General features: G+C 39.9%; 1 protein-coding gene across 6 annotated transcripts in view; it reads left to right on the top strand.

Moving 5' to 3' along the window:
* LOC119658636 (rho-associated protein kinase 2) overlaps positions 1 to 17,966 on the top strand; it is a 49,560-nt gene that overhangs the window by 2,073 nt on the left and 29,521 nt on the right. The gene's annotated exons all lie outside the window — the stretch shown is intronic.

The following is a 17,966-nucleotide window of genomic DNA, read 5'->3' as shown; positions in this document are numbered from 1 at the left end:
AAGTCATCGCAGCTTTCCTCTTTGTACAGGCGGAATCGTTCGTCCTCATATATTAGACTGAAAATTCCTGCAAAAACCTGCCTCCCGGATAGAGCCTAGAATTCAAAGTTGAAATTAGTGTCCATGTTTTTTTTTACATGTGGTATATAAGTTGAAAAAGAATTGTTTTTTTCCTTATTCTGTAAATATTTTTATTTTTTCCCGCATACAATCGTTTCGGAGACCTCGTTCCTCCTTCCTCAGTGCTAGTACCTAATTATTTACTAATTAATTTAAATTCGCATGGAAACACAATTTCAATTAACACCACCAATTAGTTTTGGTTGAAAGATTAATTGTCAAACAACACAAACGGATTATAATCATGGCGATCTGTGATTACGTGTAATCATGAAATCATGTCCACTTCTTGATTGTAATCGGAATCTTAATCATGATTTCGACTTTGACTCAAATGTAGCCTATAGTTAAGTTACCAATTAGAGAGCCACCATTGTTTTGTGCGTGGTAACAACGCACGTAGCCATGATCTATTGGATAATTTGTGTGACTTTCTCCGAAATCATGTCGCTTTTTTGTATAGTAAGAGAACGGATGCCCTCCGAAAGCCCACGTGTATTTCTCAAGACCTTAGGCCTTCCCGGTGAAATCCTTCCGTACATTCACGAGTACAACATCGAGTCTCCAACAAGTCACGTTACCTAACTTTTCGTCGGTCGTCTATCTCACTCGTTAAAATATTCATTCTTGACATTGGTGGTTCCGTCTTCAAATCTATGAGGCCATGTTGACTTCTCGGCAAAATCTTTTTTTTTTGCTTCCGGCACAAAAATATTCAGTATGGACTTTGCAAAGCACTTGTAACATCATTTCATTGTTTTTTTCTTCGATACTTCCCCTTACGCTAACAGTTGCGGTCTCTGTCCAGTTTGTAGATCTCTCTTTACTGATAAGCTCGAATTCACTTTCCAAGTTTTTACGTAACTCTCCCTTCGCGGTGATTGAAATGATGTCTTTATTTCGATAGTCCTAATACCTAAAAATTTTTCAATTTGACTTTAAAAGTTCTGTTTTCTCGCCTTTCTTGAGTAGCCTTCAGCTAAGCAGATTATTAGCGTATATGAGTTCCGCTTGTACTTTAGGGCTGAAATAAAGTGCCACGTACCAGCCAGGCTGTTTTCCTTTTCATAATCAATAACAATGCATTGTAAGTTTTCTTTTGTGTCGTTTCAACAAGATTTCGCGCCTTAAAAAAAGGAATTCCTATCTCTGACCTGAAGTAACATACAACTTTATCATAGCATTTTTATCATTTGTTAGCTACAAACAAATTCACTTTACACCGATTAAGGATTAAAATTGCGGTGACTCGAAATGAAAACCTTGCCTCTCTGGGCAGATTTTGAAAATATAAGAAACTACACCATCCAGCCCCTTCTCCTTCAAATTTTTTCGGATCAAGAGTTCTAATTTGCACTTGTCTCTTCCTTTTCGACCAGGTTGGGTGCGAGATTTTTTTAAATTTACCAATGTTTTGTGCGTCAACAATCAACATAAAATGTACCGAACACGGCAATAGATTTTTTTAGTGATGACTGGTCAGTCTTTTCCGTGAATACATGAAAGTTTCCATCTGACACATTTACATATATGCTCTTGTTCTATATCTGCGAGGTTTTGTTCCCTTGAATCCACCTGACTAAATTACTTTAGGGTTAATTTTATTTTAATTCAAATCGGCCAGAGTTTAGTTTTTTTTTTTGAGAGCAAGACATGTAATTGGCTCCCAACCCTGGGTTTCGAATGTCAGACTTACATAGGTTGATTGCATGTCTCTATGCCATTTCAAACTCAATTTATTCTTTGCCTTTCTCTAAATGGAAACGATGTTGATTTTCTAGAAAAAACCAAATCTGCATACAATGTTGCCCGGTTGATTATTTGTTAATAAAACGCTAAGATAAGAAAACTTCTAAGATTTAAACGTCTTTTACTTACACTTATTTCAAAATAAATGAAAAACAAACCGAGAAATCGGAAGCTAGATGCTTCAGGTGTAAAGGGTTTTTCCTTTCCCTACGTGAGGAATTCCGTGTGTATATAATTAAAAATTCAATTGCCTCCTATTCTTTAAAAAGCCATTTACACAAATAATTTGCTCTGGAAAGTACTGTATTGATATCAGTCAACGTCATACGCTTCGCTTGATAAGTTTGAACTGGTATAACTTTGAGGCTAACAGCCGGATTTCCATGAAACTTGGTATATGTATTCGCGATGGTGTGCCCTATCCTGATTCTAAGGTGAACTTAAGGGGGCTTTTCGATCAGTTTTTAAAAGTTTGTAATATACTATTATTCAGTTTATTTGAGCAGATAACATAATGGGACATATTTTGAGGTCTAGGTCGGAAAGTGAGTCCTGTCTCATTTGCACTTGTGTGCACATTTCGGCTCCTTACTCGCACACTTTACAATCTACGTCAGAATTAATATCAGTTTCGAAAAGTACTAATCGAGATCTTTCTCTCTACGTAAGATTATGTCAAATAACTGGAGCGAGAACTCGGAGAGCTATCCCGATTCCCATGATACTGGATAATCTTTGGTGAAGCTTCGTGGCCGGAGCTACTTCAGATGAGTCTTCATACAGACTCGGATCTGGCCGCTCAAGACTTGGTATATTCACCTATTGCATGACGACTAGCAAATAAATATGAATACAGCGTTTCTCGGTGCCACCACGTAGAGGTTCTCTTTGACCACTTGGAGTTGATTCGGTCGACCGGGTTACTGCCCCGTCTGCCTCCTCGTCACGTCCAAACACCCAGTAAAGTGTATTGGTAAAACTCTTGCTAGAAAAATTCTCAGGCGTTGGTACTTTAGAAACAATTCAATACATCATCAGAACGATTGTCTTTGGCTTGCAAATAGTTACAGTTCTATTCTATGCAGCCTTGAATGGTACAGAGTTTATGCTTTTCTTGTTAGTCTTTCTTTTGGATTTTCAAGAAAACGAAGTTACAATAATCCCAAATAACACCTAATAATGCATATTGACATATTGTTGGAAACGAAACGGATAAGACGGCTTCTAGAAATTGGAGAGTGATGGGGATTCGACATCAACTTAGGTTAGCTTGTGAATCCCTGCCTAAGAGCCCTAACTATAATATTTACGCAAGAAAAATTTGCCTAATGTCTTTCAGCTTTTAAGCTAAACTTAGCTTAGACTGATGATATGGTTTTCGTCAGTGATAAGTGGACGAGGCCTTTTGATTAGGCACTGGCAATCGGCTGGAATTATTTTTAATTTAAGGAAAAATATGTTTTTAATTTGTCCAGAACTTGTTCTCTGCTCATGCGTTCGCTAGTAGCAGCCGAATTGTAGACTTTGCACGTAGTCTACGGCATCCTGAGGAAACCTCAATCAAGAAGTGGATTTCCAACCTAAGGCTACCGGTGCAATGGTAAGCCAATGTCCTAAAAGCAGTCTTATCGCGTTGGTGTTAATTTTTGGCCTGACTCGCTTTCATTGTCGATCTTGGGGATCGACAGACCACTATTGGTCTTAATTCCAAACATAGAATGATGATTTCCAAGATTTTCACTAGACGAATGTATGTATTCACCACAATTTCAACGCATATATGTATGTCCGAAGCGCATTTTCCTGGTACAATGCCAGCACGACCCCTACCTATTGAACATTTTTACTGCTACAATGTTTTCACTATAAATTATTTGAGTTCAGATCCACACAGATGCGTTGAAAAGCAATTTGAAATGTGGTTCGAGTATCTCTGCCTGAACCTGTATAAGCATCTGGGCTTGATACAATCAAACATTGCATGATACGCGACACGAAAAAAGATTGAAAATTTTATCTTGATTTTATTTTCAATCGCAATAGCCTAAACTGAAATACATATTTCCCAAAAATAAGTCCATTGAATTTCCATTCAGCTCCCTCGGACATTTCTTAGAACTCAGAATTGCAATGATTATCCCCTCCCTGACAATCACTTTCGCCAAGAACCATAAAGAAGTAGAAAGATACGAAATAACAAAACCCAACCAATCGCTTTCAAACCTTCAATTTTCTTGACCTCCCGGCGCATAATTAGATTTTGAAAATAAAAGATTCTCCATATCTAAAAAAATATTATTATTATGAATAACGCATACACATTACTTATGAAAATGGTCTCGATGAAATCCGTGAACGTGATCAATATGGTCAAAGAAAGATAAATCACATTCAATAAAAGAGAAATCGTCGAACATTCTTTCGTGACCGCGACAGAACAAGAATCTCAAGCATTTCGTAGAACTTTTACTCAGTCATCACACTTAGGAAAATGATTCGATAATTTTTTTCTCCCATGTCACACCGTTCGTCGCCCATTCAAGCTAATTGAGACGTTAAAGCTACGATGATTCATTCGACCGCTTTACTTATGTGTTGGATCCAGCTTAAAGGCGTCCTCACTTTAATTTTCAGGCCCCAGTTTCAGAACCGCAACTCTGTCAATATTGGTTGCTTGTTTCAGTTTCTTGTTCATTATTACTTCCTCAACGAATGGATAGTGCGTTTCTTATCAGGAGCGAGATACGGCCGGTATTTAGTCATTGATAATGCAAAGGTGAGGAAAAATGGAGGCGGTGAAAAGAATGAAGAAATGTAGCAGCGGTGGGGATTATGCTTGTGTATTTCTGAGATCTTAATTAAAAATTACGGATGTTAATTGTATCGCTGTGGCCGATAGCCGTCGCGAAGTGGAGGGGCCTTCCGCGTGTAATCATTGAACTCTAGATAAGGAAAAGGAAAATGAAAACATGTCGATTGGAATCTACATTCCCAAATGAAAGAATTTATGACGAAAATGTTTTTCCGTTTTAAAAAAATTAAGGCCAGTAACCAAAGCCATACGGTACTCAGATAGGAGGAGGATTTGTATACTCGTTTGAATAAAATTTGTCGGTAATTCAATTAATTGCAAACAAACTCAGTAATTATAGTATGAACACATAATAAACATGATACTCTCACAGCTCACAATGAAAATTAGCTTGGCAGCCTATCAGTCAGCAACAGCTTGACTGTGATTCTACATCTGTAGGTATACTATATTTCCGTGTCGAAACTCCTCTGCCAGGGTGAAATTTGGCATGCCCCTCCATTATCAGTGGCGGTCATACTGTATAGGTTCACTTGGCACACCTTAAGTTTAACAGAGAACAATTTCGGAAACTTCTCATCCCATTAACTTAAACATTTTTTCTGTGTTTCTGGGTCAAAATAATTTAATGAGTGTTTTTATACGAATATGCACTTAATGTGCAAGTATTTCAAGTGTCTGTAACTCGAAGCCTTTCTGACTTGTTTGATTATCATTTTGGAAGGGGAAGACGGATATGGTAAAAACTTCCGAGAGACTATTCCTAAGTGGAATCATGGGAAATTCATTAGGAAATATCTCTGTTCATATGAATCATACTTTGTTGGGCAGAAGCATCAATTTTACGAATGTCACGTCGACGTTTTGTACAGCTGAGTATCATCAAGTTGTAGTCAACAACTTGACCTCAACTCCATTGATAAGATTGCAAAGTCCTTCCGCGATTTTCTGTGTTCCTTATATCTTATGAATAAGCAAGAACTTAAGGGAGGAATTAATTAAAATTCAATCAAATTTGTGCAACATATTAGTCATATTTTTAGCAACTTTTGAGAATTTTGCGAAATAATTTAAGCCAAAAATAAGAAAGGACGCGCTAATGTTCACTGAAGGTTATAACTAGAGTTCTCCAATTGCGCGATATATAGCGACCCAAATTTTTATCTGAAACTAAAAAGGTTTTAATTTTACTTTGCTAACTTGTTTTATGAGAATGTAAAACTCAATACGGGTAAAAACAATGACAATTTTGAAGCTGTTGAAAAAAAATAATATTTCGCCATTTTTCCCTCTAATTATGCAAACACAAGTCGGAATACCAGAAGCTCGGCGGCTTAGATATAAAGGTTTTGTGTTCATCTTATCTGCGAAACTATCTATGCACGTTTTTCCATTCGTGCATAGCTACAACTTCAAGGTAGTCGTTGTTAATTTCCATCGCTCTAATGTTTTTTACAAGTAAAGATTTACAAATCAATGTTCACTCCACCTTGACCATAATATTATAATGCAATATTCTGTAAACGTAAGATACATGGAATTCAATGACCGACGATACCTGCATGGAAATCTGCAAACACATCAGTTTACGCGCTTGCAATTTGCAATCTATGCAGGTCAATAATTCCCAAGGTAGTAAAGTGCATTGTAGGCATTTTACTACGAATATACCATTCACACGTGTATTTTACGTAGGCACAAAACCTGTATTTAAAGAAATGTCGTTAATAAAGAATTGTCAGTCCGATCGATATAACCAAGCCTATCTTTTTATCCCTAGTGAGGCTGCTAGCACCGATCGATTTGACCTAAAGCTGGAATTGGTGCTTCACCAAATTAAGCATACCATTCATTGGTACTTCACCAAGGGGTGTTACTTGAAATTGGCATTTACAGCGTTTCTTCGGAGCAGTTTACGATCCAAGTATCGTCAGCTGCCAAAATACGACAACACCAATCGTAACAGTCCTCATATATGTATTTCCAAACTGCAAAGTATACACACGTACATATTTTTTTTTTTTTTTTTTTTGTGCGTACACGGAGGTGGAAAATCTTAGAAAGACACGTCCGCCACAGCTCCGCCGCCCGAACGGCGGAACAACAGCGGGCGCGTGTGGGATTCACACCCACTAAAAACCACCCCCGGTCTCTCCAGCCCCAGCCCCGCGGGACCACCATTGAGGTATTACTTCGCGGGGTAGGTTTGCTCTTAGGCACTCATCCTTCTCCTATTTGCAGCTTTCCTCCTTCTTTGTTCTTTCAGCAACTCCTCCTGCATTTGGATGATTGCGGAGCTAACCGCAAGCCACTTCTCCTCGGACTCCAGCATCTCAGTAACCAAGCTCTCCGGGGTCCCGCTCCTGCCCAGCACCTGGTTTAAGCTCCTTCTCTCCATCGCAAATCGTGGGCAGTGAAACATCACATGCTCTGGATCCTCCGGTATGCCATCGCATCTGGGACAGTTCGGAGAATCATCCAACCTAAAGCGGTGCAGATACTGCCTGTAGCAACCACCGTGTCCCGTGAGGAACTGGGTAATGTGGTAGTTGGTATCCCCATGTTTTCGCTCAAGCCACACCCTAATGTTGGGAATGAGCCTGTGCGTCCACCGACCTTTCGCAGACTCGTCCCATCTGCGTTGCCAGAGATCAAGCGACTCTGACCTTGCCGCATTTCTACGCTGTGCATGCCCCTCCATATGTCTTGCATTGTACAGGACACTCATTTCTTTGGCCAGAATGTCAACCGGGATCATGCCTGCCACCACCAATACTGCCTCATCTGATGTGGTTCTAAAAGCACTGCAAACCCTCAAAGCCATCCGCCGGTAAACCGAGTTCACCTGCTTCCGTCTCTGAGAGTTTGCAAGCGCCTCCGCCCACACAGGCGACGAGTAGAGCAGGATGGAGCGCACCACTCCGGCTAGCACCAACCTCCGGCAATGTTTCGGCCCACCAATATTTGGTAACATTTTTGCAAGTGCCGTGGTGGCACCGGCTGCCTTTTGGCATGCATACTCTAGGTGCTCCCTAAAACTCAATTTGGTGTCAATTATTACCCCCAGGTATTTGATAGCCGGCTTTGATACGACCGTATGTCCACCGACCTCCACTTTTACAGTATTATTTTTCCTGCGTTTCGTTATCAAGACCGCTTCCGTTTTCGCGTCCGCCAAGGTCAGCCCGGCCTTTTCTAGCCAGGACTTTACCACTCTCACTGTTTCCGTTGCGTAAACCTCCACATCTTCTGGGTGTTTTGCTGCAACAACCACAGCTAGGTCATCAGCAAAGCCGACAATCGTAGTCCCCTCTGGGACGGGAAGAGCAAGCACCCCATTATACATGATATTCCACAACAGGGGACCAAGTACCGATCCCTGTGGTACCCCGGCTGTGACAATGTACTCTTTGGGGCCCTCATCTGTCCCGTACCAGAGAGTCCTCTCTGAGAGGTACTTTTCCACCAAATTCGCTAAGTATCCGGGGACACCTATGTCAGCCAACGCCCCTTTAATTCTATTCCAGTTGGCCGAGTTGAATGCGTTTTTGACATCCAATGCCACCACGGCACAGCAGGCGCCAGAAATCAGTGCACCTTTTGCCAGGTTTACCACCATGCCAATTGCGTCCACCGTAGAGTGGGCGCGTCGGAAACTAAACTGGCGTTCCGACAAACCATTGTTGGCTTCGACGATGGGCAGGAGTCGGTTGTAGATGACTCTCTCCATCATCTTCCCCATTGTATCCAACAGGCAGATAGGACGATACGACGCTGGGTTTCCAGGTTGCTTGCCAGGCTTCGGAAGCAACACCAACTTTTGCTTTTTCCACTGGGCAGGGAATATTCCTTCTTTTAGGCACGCCTCGAAGGTGTTGGCGAAAAGGTCGGGCCTAGTCTTCACTGCCAGTTTCAAAGCTCGGTTGGGGATGCCATCCAAACCTGGGGCCTTGTTGTCACCGAACCTACCACATATTTCCCGCAGCTCCTCCACCGTTACAGGCGGTATTATGCCGTCATTTGGCTGGACAAAAACTTGCCTTCCCCTATTTTCGTGGTGAGGGAACAGAGTGGTAACAATCTGTTTCAGGAGGCGCGGACAGGTCACCTGGGGTGATTTCCGCAGCCTTTTCATCACCACTCTGTAAGCCTCGCCCCAAGGGTTTATGTCGGCATGGTCGCACAGCTGTTTGAAGCAGTTCTTTTTGCTCCTCCGAATGGCTTCCTTTAGGCGGCCACGCAATTGCTGTGTGCCTCCTCTCGACCGTCGCCACCGGGTTTTCCCCTGAGCCTCTGGCAAAGCCTCCTTGCCCGAAAACATGCGGCTCGCAAACTTGCGATTTCATTGTTCCACCAGTAGTTGGGTTGCCTACTGGGGAGCAATCGCCTTCTGGGCATAGTAGCATCGCATGCTTCCGTCACCCATCGAGTGATCTGGGTGGCTTTCTCTCCAGCCGTACCATTCAGGGATATGTCGGATTTGAGCACCGCGGAAAACGTGTCCCCCTCGAACGCTTTCACTGTCCAGCCAAGCATACCACCCGGCATTTTGCGAAAACTGTTTTTCGAGCTCGATCCGCCCTTGATCTCTATGCAGATTGCCTGGTGGTCGCTGTGAGTATAGTCCTCACTGACATGCCAAGCGATTCTACTGGCTACAGTGGCACTCACGTATGTCAGGTCCACTATAGACCCCAGGCCCCTTCCCCGGAAAGTGTACGAGGACCCAACAGTCGCCAGTACCACGTCCAGCTCCGCGAATGCTTCGAGGAGAACACGTCCCCTGACATTAGTTATCCGGCTGCCCCATTCAAGAGCCCACGCATTGAAATCGCCTCCTATTATGATAGGCCAACGTCCTCTTGCACCTAATACAAGAGCAGCAAGCATCCGCTCATACTCGACGAGTGTAGCGCTGGGTGGAGCATAGCAGCTGTAGATGTGGATGCCCTTCACCTTCGCTCTGATGAAGCCCTCCTCCGGGTGCTCCATTATTTCCTGGAAGGCTTGTTCTCCACAAGTCCACAGCGCTGCTTGGCCCGTTTCGTCTTTGACCCAAACGCTACCACCGCGGTTTCGGTATGGTTCACTTAGTATGGCCACATCGATGTTTTTCTCGCGGATGGTTTGCGCGAGTAGATCCTGCGCCGCCTCGCAGTGTTGAGGTTGATTTGTATCAACCTCATCTGCGATTTGTGCTAAGGGCTCTCCTGTATTCCGGGCACCTGCTGCTGCCTGCAATGTGCCGATGGTCCACACCCTCCTTTCCTTTGCACAGTAGACAATTTGGGTCAGCTCCGCAGTCCTTGCTGATGTGACCCTCCACTCCGCATCTCCTGCATTGCTTTGACCTGTCATTTGGGTTAGTGCATGACTTCGCAATGTGACCAAAGCCAAGGCATCTAAAGCACCGTTTTAACGCCACCTGTTCCCTAAGGCGACACATAACCCAGCCTATTCTCACTCTCCCTGCTGCTAACAGTTTGAGTGCGTTCTCCACTGGTAGGCTGATGATGGCGGTTTGTGTTCCCCAAAAAAAAAAAAAAGGGACACCTTTTGCAAGTTGAATTGAATACCGCTGGTAGTATACATACATATGTATATCAATTTGATTTGGACACTACCCTGAACGCCATTAGCATATACACACCTACCTCGACTAATTGATGCCGATATACAAATAACTAAAAAAAATTTAAAAAAAAAACAAAAATAAGATATTCACATGTTTCCTGGTGTTCATGAAAATAACGTCATACACGTCTTAGAGTGCTATCAATTCACATAAATTACAAAACCTCTGCACTCTATAACGTTGTTAATACTAGTTGAATTCAATTACAATTGAGTAAAAAGGGGAAAAAATGCAATTATGTACGCAAGTACATAAAGCGACTACCTCCTGTGTGCTCCAGTCTGAGCCTGTACGCGATAAGCAGTTCTATGCTTATAAAATCTAAAGGAACGCAAATTTTGCTTCGCCACATGTAGTCCCCCTTAATCATCTCCACCTGGAAATGGTTCTGCAATATAGTAGTAGTCTTACACTGCCTGCTTCTCTTTTAATACTTTCCCTTTCAGATATGGGCAGTTATGTAAAAATGTTTCAGTGAATTAAAAGTTACAAGCAAAAAAAAATAATAATTTCAAGATTATGTGGTACTCGTTGTATATAAATGATAAAGGTATTTTGAATAAATTACATTTTAACTGCTGGTACGACTACACGGAACAAAATTCATCGTTGCGCTTGTCATGTCCAAATTTGTGTGGATACCTTTTTGTTTTTAATTCACGACAGCGTGCATGCTTTAAATTAAAATCTCGTCAAGTTAAATCCTCGACTAGAGCAAGATAGGAACAAGTTGGAGAATGAAAATCAAAAATAGGATTTTGGATGATTGTATGGAGAGAAAGGCAACATTTGTGATAAATTTTATTTAATATTTATATGGTAATTTCTTAATTCCAAGCATTCGAAACTCGTCTCTAATATGATATATATTCTTAATCACATTCAAGTGTCTTGTCGGTCAAGATGATGGAAATAGGTCAAAAAATAAAGGAAAATATTTACCTCGAATTTTAAATGACTGCAAGAAATATTCCGTATTTTTTTCGTCTGGCTCTCGAGCTGAGTTTTCCATATATCTTGTTGACCTGTTAGTTGTCTAAATGATTTAACGGATACTTCTGTGCCGCAGGATATTACAAGCGTCGGTTAGAGGATGAATATGTAAATTTCTACGATTTAAAAGCATGCTTGATGTCATTTATGTATTTAGCATGCAATTGAAAGGATTCGTAGTAATGATACGAGGTTGATAGAGGTAAAGAGCAAGTCCTATTAACTCAATAATCGTCAAAGATTTTTTTTCGAAGTTTGTTTAAAATTGAATATTGAATTTGCAATAGGTCTACAGAAGAAATACGAAGTACAGAAGCAGGAGAAACTCTACTTACCTTCCTGAATTAACTGTGCTTCTAAGTGAATGTCGACTTCTGTTGAACTGGACTTAGGTGCTAGCAAACTTAAGAGTTCTTTTCTAATTTCCTTTCATAATTACTCTCACAGGTTCATTGCAACGTTTTAGCGAATAAACTATTCAAGAAGTACTGCCTACACACAAAATAAGTTTCATTACATTTCCACCAAACAAGTTTTGCCTAAAGAAATTTTAGTGTCCGGATAACTCAGTGGTTAGAGCACAAGACTGTCGTACGGAAGGTCGCGGTTCAAAACTCACTGGTGGCAGTGAAATTTGTATCATGATTTGACGTCGGATATCAGTCGACTCAGCTGTGAATGAGTACCTGAGTTAAATCGCGGTAATAATCTCGGGCGAGCACAATGCTGACCACATTGCCTCCTACAAGGCATTGTAATCCTGTAGTCTACATTTATGGTCTTCAATGAAGTGCTCTAACACAGTTCAAGGCCCTGTTCCAATTTACTTGAAGTCTTGAAATACCAACGCCTAGCATAATCTACATCAACATAGCCGACTAGAATGGAATGATGTGTTTCATGATTGGACACTTCAGTTGTACTTAGTTGGTGGCAGACCTGCAACTGCAACGCGAATGCCTAGATTGCTTAGGTTTCGCAAACATGAAACTGTGGAAGAAAGGAAACTCTGGCATCAAACTTCGGTTTATATTGGTGGATGAAGATGACCTCGGCGTCTCGCTTTTGTTTACATGCTAGTTTCCCCACAGACACGACTTGATCTTCGATTGCATTTTTTGGATCATACTCACCACTTTATAGAGTAGTGTATTCCTATACCTCCCTCCATAGCGTACCACAAGTATTGATCATTCTTATAAATCTGTTTGTTTTGAGACTGAAGCGCCGAATTCAAAGAGCAAGGCTCTCAAAGACCGAGCGTCGACACGCTCGGAACTATCTTATCCCTTACCTTCGTTATTATTGTATTTGCAGCTTTTAAGCCTTGTAAAGTGAGCATCCCGTAAATCATAATGCTTTCGCGAAGCCTGAAAGATTATGCGGTCCGAGTCAATTTTCTGAATTTAAATAAGGAGGAAGGGTGAAAAGTTAAGCGAATCGTTTACTATGTCGGATTGGAGAAGCAGAGGGAGTGAATACTAGGTTGAACATGAGGGATTCTAGCAAGATGCTTTACTTGGCCGTCCTCAATATTTTTCTTTTGCAATTTTGTGAATCAAACAAACAACGCAATTGGTTTGCTTTATCATTATTGAGTAGAGATATATTTTTTTGGTTGGTGGCAGATATTCAGTTAGAAATGGCGAAAGATAGCGGAGGTTGTACCTAGCTATACCAAACACCAAACGTAGTGAACATTAGATTCGGACAAATTTTTTGGTGATTTTGTCTTTGTCTTCTCTTTGTAAGGAAAAACGAATGTAGAGATGTTAAATATTTGGTTGAATAATGGGGGACGCAACTAAATGGATCAAATCGTTCCATATGGTGTGTTCTCATCTCGACGAGATGATATAATTCCAAGCCGAGATAACTTTTATTTTGCGTTATTTTTTATCTTGCACTTTTTAAATGAAGTGAGTGCAACTTCTATGGTTTCGATGTTGGAGGGACACCACTCGAAAATCAATGGCAGAGTGTAATTGGAAATGTAAAGGAAGGTCCTGAAGTAGATAGGACCCATTTTCTAATTTCATTTAAAAAAAACTTGACCTTAATAATGGATGCATCCTGGAATTACTTTATATGCAAGTATACATAGTTGCGAAACTATAGTTATTGGGTCGATTTGACCTTAAATCGCTTTTTTTGCTCAATGTGAGCTTTATATCGTAAGAATATCTAAATCTATAAATGTTAAAAATACTTATCGTGATTGATTTACCGGATTCCTGGATGGAAGATTGGGTCTAGACACAAGTTACTTTTCGCAATTGAAAATGCAGTGTTTGGATGAAGAAGACCAAAGACATAAAAACGGGGGTACAACTCGAATAATCGTAATGAAATTTAAACAAATCTACCAAATATCAGTCATTCTAAATGTCACCTTTCTGATACTAAATGTTTGATATTTCTACGTGATGATTATCAGTCAATAACGACTTAGTGCAAGGCAGAACAATTTCTATCAAACACGACTTAATCAAAATGCAAAATCAATGTCGCAACGACGTCTATTAATAACAACCCTTGCGCTCATACAATAGCAATTATTTAAGTCTCATTAAACTGGCACAATCAATTTATCTTAAGCCAAACGAAAGCATTCAGCGCTCCACGTCCAAAATTAAGCGAAAATACCTAAAATACTTGTTAGTAATGTTGCTGTCGATTTTCGCCTCTGAACAATTCATTATTTATTAATACTGAACATTCTCGTTAATGTGTCATATATAAATATTTCTTTTCCGGATCAAGACCAAATTAAATTTCAAAAATCTGCCTCTTACTCGTGAGCGTAGGTCGTCGAGCTGAACTACTCAACCATTTCATGTTTCTTTTCTTTATGTTGTTTTTCCTCTAGATTCGATGTACGCCAAGCAATGGTCGCTGTGCTACCGCAGCTTTCGTACTAAATCACCGGGTCTGTAATTGATACCCAGCCTCGCCCCCTCCCTTCGAGGGGCTTGATGCTTTAATAAGCCAACTAATTATCGCGAAAAATGCACATTTGCATTCAATATTTTCTCCGCATGTAAGTTTTTCATTCATTTCACTACTCGACAAATTTTCAAATGAAGAAGAACTTTCGACTGCATTCAAGTACTTGCTCCCTGCTCGGATTTGTTCTCTCGGTTGGGTCCAATTTGAACATCGAATATATCTTTAAGATTTAATGTCAATGTCTTAATATAATACAAGCGCATTAGCTCAAGAATGTTGGATTTTGTCGGCTTTTGTTTTCCATTGGTGAATATGTGTATTCAGTGATGCAAATTTTATATTTTCAAGTTAGGTGGTCTGCAACGTTTGCAGCTGGGCGAACATTTTGGACTGCAGTCATATTTCAGAAATTTAAACAAAATGTTGAAGATTAAGTAGGATGCGAGTGTACTTAAATGAATGAAATTCTGGCAGAATAAAAAATTAACTTAACTTCAATGGTTTTTGAGACATTAGATTCGTATTGATGGCAGGGATATCTTTCCATGTTTGCTTCGAGTGTAATTGGGAACGGTGGGTCCCGGATGCTTCATTGATTTAAGATTTATTGACTGAGTAAGTCATCTCAAAGGTTGAATATTTCTTCAAACCTAGCAACTGTTAAAAGATCATGTAGCTATTTTATCCTGAAAACTAATAGAGCACAACGGAAATCATTTATTTATTTATTTTTCATCTAACTTTAACTGGTCAACCAATTTAGTTCGACATTTTTGTATGAAACACCATTATTTTCGTCCGCCGACAGATACTGCTAAATTGTAAGGACCGTTGGGGAAAGAGGGAAATCTAATAAAATGAAAATATAGTACGCGCAGGTGATAGTACTATCAGAACCCGTACATTTTAAACAAGTCGGAAAACCGGGAGCTAGACGCTTCAGGTATGAAAGGTTTTGTGTATTTATTTTATAAAGAGATTTCAGTGTGCATGTGTCCCATTAGAACGTGGCACGTGATATATGCATATATTATGTGAAAATATCCACTTTCAAGTGATATTGACATTCAGTCTTGAATTTGCACAGAAGTGATTTTCACCAAATTTGGCAGGATCATGTTCTATACTGTAGCCTACATTACTGCACAATTTCGGTAGGGTGAACTTAAGGGGATTTTCCGGTTAGTTACTAAAAATTATAGTAACGTACTATTATTAACTTTATTTGAACAGGTATCGGTATGGAGGGTATTTCGGAGCCTATTCACTATATAGTGACAACCTCTTGATTTTTTTTCAGATTTTTCGGTTGGGTAGTTTCTGAGAATGGGTTCGTTAAAGAAATGATCACTTTGAACCCCCCGCACTTCCCACCTTTCCAACCTAAGGCCGGCTTCGAAAAGTACTAACCGAGACCGAGACTATATTTGGTGAAAAAAAATTTACACCCCCCTTTTACATGTATCGAAATATATCAGACTTGCCTACCAAAAATTATTTATCCATAAAACAAACAAAATAGTGTACACTGTTTATATTCATGAGAACAGTCAAAATTACATGTTCTTTGAGACTCCGGTTCCCATTCCCTACTCCTTGTTGGAAATGTCATCATAATTTAATCGGAATGAAATATTTTTTTAGCGATACATCGTGAAACTAAGGGCCGAAGAAACTGGTTTAAAGAAAACGTTCGGTTCGGGATATGTCAGTTAGGCTACCAAAGAGAACGCTATTGTGTGCAATTAGAACGTCAAATGGAAACTGATCATTCTTTAGCAAACTAATGCAAAATGGAATACTTCAGCTGGAGTTTTTCCTCTATCGGACAACCTGCCTGTTTGTCTCAATGGCACAGCTGCTACACGGCCGGCAGTTTGAAATTTAAACTGAAGTAGAATCACGATGCAGGGAATTCTTTATCCTGAAGCTGGTTGGTAGTATTGAAGAGCTATTTTATTGTTTGCAGAATTCCAGACAACTGCTGTAGAACAAGACGGATTACACTTTGCAGATTAAAACCACTAAAATTCTTTCACAATACACTATTTACGATTAATTCAAAATACCGGTCTTATTGTTGGAAATGAATTAAGAAGAAATGATAGAAAATTCCAAAGTTGTTCAAAGTGTGCTTTATTGTTTTGTTAAATCCGGTGAAAGAAACCGATATAAATAAGAACAGTTAGACATCAAATAAATAGACAATTTTACATTAAAGTAAATTAGCGATAAAATTACAAGAATCACAAAGCATAAAAGTGGAGCTATGGAGCCTCTCATAATAGCGATCAAACTAGATTTACTGAAGCAAATACGCGGAGCTCTCAGATTTCGAGAAGTGACTGTTGAGTTCGGAAAGTTGAAATTACGATTCGACGCCAACAATTGAACTTGTTGATAAAACATGCTGCAAGGATGCATCTAGCGTCAAAAGGAAAGTTGAAAGGTTATTTAAAACTCTGTAAGCACATGTTAGGCTGCTTCTACAAGGATACAAATTTACACTGAATTTCTGGCGTAAATTGGCTTCTTTAAGGCAGTTGAATAACCCAACATTTTGCAATGAGAAAAGAATTTGTTATTAACGTTGCAATAAATGTATCAAATAGTAAATGTCTAACAACGTCAAATGACGGTCGAATAAATTTTGAGTAGTGGATCAAAAATGTAAATGATATTTCAAGTCAGATTTCCGGAAGGATTGTTCTACCTTTTCGCTGTGCTTTATCTTTTAGTTCACTCGTGAGTCCTTCTCAAAATAAATTCTATTTGTCGCAGACAAAGAAAAAAATGAAAACGCTACTTCCGTAATTTTTATTTGAAATAAAAGATGTGCTGTGTGACCTCTCGTCAAACCCTGATAGTAAAGTTTAGGAAAACTGATCCCTCCTTAAAAGATAGGATAAGTAGAACTTGGAAGGTAGAACATGACAGAAACTTGATTCTAAGCACTGGTTTTTTATAGATGTCTAACTTCAAGATTATGAACTAGAGGTCCTTTTCACATTTTATTCATAGACGGAGATAGATAATAAATCCTTAAGCCGGCAGTCGTTTATATTGTTCAGCTTTGCTCTACAGACAAAAAATAATCCTTCGGTGAACATTTGATACTGACGCGATCCAAGGCTTTAGCCAAATCACAAAATCTGGGGAAAGAGAGCGACGGATCGTCCAATGTAAGGAGCTAAATGTTTCACTAGCATTTTCGACTAGGTCTACAATATCGCAATGACTCTGCAGTATCATTGAAAAAACCTAAAAAGAGCAGCATACCAGTATTTGGGGAGTAATTAACTTCCCAGAAATTCTGTCATAGAAGTTTTCGTATAAGCTATTTCGTCGTGCAGGTCAGATATCAGTAAATGAATTAGTTTAAAGGTGAAAGTTCTTATGGAGAGCCTTCTACTCATGCTAACATTATGAGGCGCTGTGCACCTCACACTATTGGCTTTTTACTGCATTACATTTATCGAAAAAGGGTCCTTGCCATCATTCGATTGTTTCGTAAAGTACTTTCCACTTTTCTATAACCAAAGCCTGATATCATCTCTAAAACACTTCCACAACATTTCAGATGTGGACAAATCAGTAGCAAGTCTCTGCTCTAGACAATTGTATTTAAAAGAAAATTACAACGTTGCGAACATCCAACAAAATGATATTTGTGTGGCGTTGTACAAGTAGCAGTAGCCGACCAGGCGC

The sequence above is a fragment of the Hermetia illucens genome, chromosome 6, assembly GCF_905115235.1.
Source record: "Hermetia illucens chromosome 6, iHerIll2.2.curated.20191125, whole genome shotgun sequence".
Lineage (NCBI taxonomy): Eukaryota > Metazoa > Arthropoda > Insecta > Diptera > Stratiomyidae > Hermetia > Hermetia illucens.
The sequence above is the reverse complement of the archived record's forward strand: the minus strand, read 5'-3'. Positions and strand labels throughout refer to the sequence as shown.